Here is a 4,039-nt window from a genome sequence, read left to right on the forward strand (position 1 = left end):
CTTTACCTATTGTTTAATTGCATTGTTTTCTTATTGATGAGTTTTAAGAGTTCTTTATGTATTTCAGATTCTAGTCCTTTATCAGATATGTATTTAACAAAAATGTTTCTCCAAGTCTGTGGTCTTTCATTCCCTTAACAATGCCTTTCACAGAGCTTAACTTTTATTTTTAATTAAGCATAACTTTTTTTTTCATGGATCATGCTTCAGATGTTATATTTAACAAGTCAATGACCATATTCAAGGCCACATATTTTCTCCTGCTATCTACTAGGAATTTTATGGTTTTGCACTTTACATTTGTATCTAGGATCTACTTTGAGTTAATGTTTGTTAAGGTATAAAATCTGTGTCTAGATTTATTGTTTTGCAAGTGGATGTTCAGTTGTTCAGATAGTCTGATGAAAAGGCAATTCTTTCTCCTTTGAATTGCCTTTGCTTTTTTGCCAAAGATCAATTGGTTATATTTGTATTGATTTATTTCTGGGCTTGTTTTATTTTCTATTAACCTGTCTCTTTTTGACCAATTCCATACTATCTTGAATAATGTAGTTTTAAACTATGTGTGGAACTTGAGTAGTGTTAGTGTTCCACTATGTTCTTCTCATTCAATCTTTTTCTTTTTTATGGGTCGTTTGCCTTTATGTAAAAATTTAGAATCAGTTTGTCAGTATCAAACAAACTTGCTATGCTTTGGATTGAGATTGCATTGAATCTTTGGACAAGTTGGGAGAAGTGATATAGATGGAATATCATTTACTTCTTTAGATATTCCATGTTTTCTTTGTCATTAGACTTTTTTTGTAAGTCTTCTCATGTAGATTTTGTGCATATTTTAGGTTTATACTTAAGCATTTAATTTTTGTGCTAATATAAATGCTATTGTGTTTTTCATATCAAATTCCAAAAGTACATTGCTAGTATAGAAGAAAGTAATTGATTTTTTATATTAAGCTTATATCCTTCAAACGTGCTATAATTTCTTTTAGTTCAAGTAGGTGTCTTTTGTTATTGAATCTTTGGAATTTCTACACAATCTATCAATTGTAAATAAAACTTTTATTTCTCCCTTCCTTTTAATTTATTGTCTTGCTGCATTTTCCCAGGTGCCTAGTACAATACTAAAAAGGAGTGACAAGAAGTATATCTTTCCCTTATTCCTGATCTTAGCACAAAAACATCGTTTCTCACCATGAAGTTTGATCTTTGCTCAGATTTACTGTAGATTTCATTTATTAATCTGAGGAAGTCCTCCTCTATTCTTAGTTTACTGAGTTTTTATTATAATAGATGTTGGACTTTTTTAATTCTTTTTTTTTTTGCATCTATTGATATCATCATATGATTTTTCTTTAGTCTGTTGATGTGATGGATTACATGAATTGATTTTTGAATTTTGAACCAGCCTGGCCTACCTGAAATAAATACCACTTCGTTTGATATAAAATTCTTTCTTTATATGTTGGATGCAATTTACAAGATTTCGTTGAGGATTTTTGCATCTGTGTTCATGAGATCATAGTCTGTAGTTTTCTTATAACATCTTCATCTGGTTTTGGTAATAAGGTAATTCTGACTGCATAGAATTGATTTTATATATTTCCTTTGCCTCAATTTTCTGGAAAATATTGTAGACATTAGGTAAAACCTTGCTGTAATGTTTGGTAGAATTCACCAGGGAACCAATCTGAACCTGGTGCCTTTACTGTGAGGTTTTATGTTTATCAGGCTACGGGTTAGTTAGACTATGTTTACTACTTATGTTTATTATTTATGGTTGCTATCGGCATCAGAGGCTAAAATTTCCTCTGATGTCCTTATTTTTGTCTCCCCTCTTAGGTGTGGGTTTCCCTAGAGCGTTCTTAAATATAAAACCAGAGAAGTGCAGTTCTTTTGTTGTATTCCCCTATTATTATACTAATGTAGTGGTGAAGTATGGGAGGAGAAGGAACCTATATTCTTTGATTAGGTCTCAGTCATTTACTGAGCCTGTACTCCTGGGCTGTGACCTTCATGCGTGCTTCTCAACTTGACTCCTCACTCCTGACACAGCAGGTGAGACAGGAAGAATAGAGGTGATTGGAATTAGATGTTTTCTTTCCTCCACTTGGAAGCAGGCAGTGGCTGGGGTTGGTTTTTTCATCTCCCAAAGTCAGTTTGGCTCTGGTAAAAAAAACCAAAAAAGTTTTCTTTATGGCAGTCCTTGTTAAGAAGAATAGAATGTTCAGGGATAATTTCAAAATAGCTACCTTACTCTTCCCTGCTGGACATAAAAGGGGATATTTTGTAGAGCTCCTGAAGGTAACACCTCTAACCCTGGAAGACCTCCCTAAGACTGCTCTCCACATTCTGGATTTTAAACTTTCAGACATAGCCAAGCTGAAACTCTAACTACCTGTCAACCACCGTGTGTCTAGCCCAGTGCAGGTTCCTATGGAGATTTCTGCTCTGCTAAGTTTTGAGTATCTGTGTCCACTTACATGTCACTCCAACTTGGGGGGAAGTGGTTTGCCTTGTGACCTTAATTTTCTGTTGGATCTAAGCGGAATTGTTGATTTTCAGTTAAGCTTATTTTTTTTGTCAGAATTGAAGTGATGATTTCCAAGCTCCTATGGGCAAGACTGGAAACTGGAAGTCCTATATGCATCTTTTTATGTGCTTCCCTATGACTAGTGGCTAGTACCTCTAGAGAAACAGAAATCCATGAAATGTATGTAGACTGAAAGAATCAATTATCTGTGACTATTAGTCACTAATGTCAGAGTAAATTCCTTAAGATCTCAAACCTTTTGAGGTCTTTTGTATATCCCATATGCCAGTGCCTCGCATTGAAAGGCATTTTCAGTGAATAAATTAACTTGTTTTAAAAGGATGGCTTCATGGTCTGAACCAATGCCTCTAGGTATGTTCAAACTTCTTGTGAAAAAAGAACAAAATGTATTAAAATAAACCAACCACCTCATTTTAACTTGACATGCCTAGTAGAAAAATAGGCACCAGAGAATAATTAATGACCACCATGGAAATGATGAGACATTAAAGGGTGTCCTAATAAGCAGATAACTTTTCCATTTTGAGATGTCTTTGCTTACCATTTTGTAAACAGCTTTGCAGGGAATAATTAAGACTCCAATCATAAATACAAATAAAAATAGGCAGAGATAAAGAGTTATATTCTATCAAAAGCAGTTAGGTGGTTCTAGTTATTTTGCAATCTTTCTTTGGCTGCCTAGTGTCGGTCTTTAAAGACTGGATCCCTGGGGTACAAAATGTCTCTCTTTATGCCTCCTCATCATTTAGCATCCTCATGAGGGGATTCACCACAGAGTTCTTCTACGGGAAACAATTCCGCACCCCAGGGCCAGGCTAGCAGTAGCGCTTCCCAAACCATCATCAGACACTTTTAAGGATGAACAACAGCTTCCCAGGAGGTGTAGTGCAAATCCAGCCCTTTAAACTCATTTACTTTAATTGTGTAACGTTTTAAATACTGCATGCCAGTGAGAGGCAGGTGGATCAGCAGGTGCAATGTGGTGATCTGCCAATAATGGCATCAGAAAAACAGTCCCTCACAGAGGCAAGAGGCAAAACAGACTTAGTGAAGAACTCCTCTGAGCTTAATGTCTATTTTATCCAGTAATTGCAGTCGAGGGGAGGGTTTCCAAGCAATCTAAACCAAAGCTGTTTTATTCATTTTTAGCAATGCCCTTTATTTTAAAGTGGAGGTCTCAGAAATAGAATTTTGGTCCAAATTTAGTCAAGTGCTTTCTGTATTCACCCTACTGAAGTTCATTTATCGGAAAAGATGTTAAAGCAAAGAAAAATCATGAAAGGAAATGTTTTCTTTGTAAAATGTTTCCCATGTGCAAACCAAAACATATAGCAGATTTTGTATTTGGTGTTAATTTAATCCAAGTAAACTTTATATTAAAGGAATTTAATTTCTAAACGAATACATTCCAAACTACAAAAGCATATTGTTTTTATTTTTATTGGCACTATTCATATACCAATTGCAGATAAAGTATAAAAAGAAAGA

This window comes from Myotis davidii, unplaced genomic scaffold (genome assembly GCF_000327345.1).
Source record: "Myotis davidii unplaced genomic scaffold, ASM32734v1 scaffold206, whole genome shotgun sequence".
NCBI lineage: Eukaryota > Metazoa > Chordata > Mammalia > Chiroptera > Vespertilionidae > Myotis > Myotis davidii.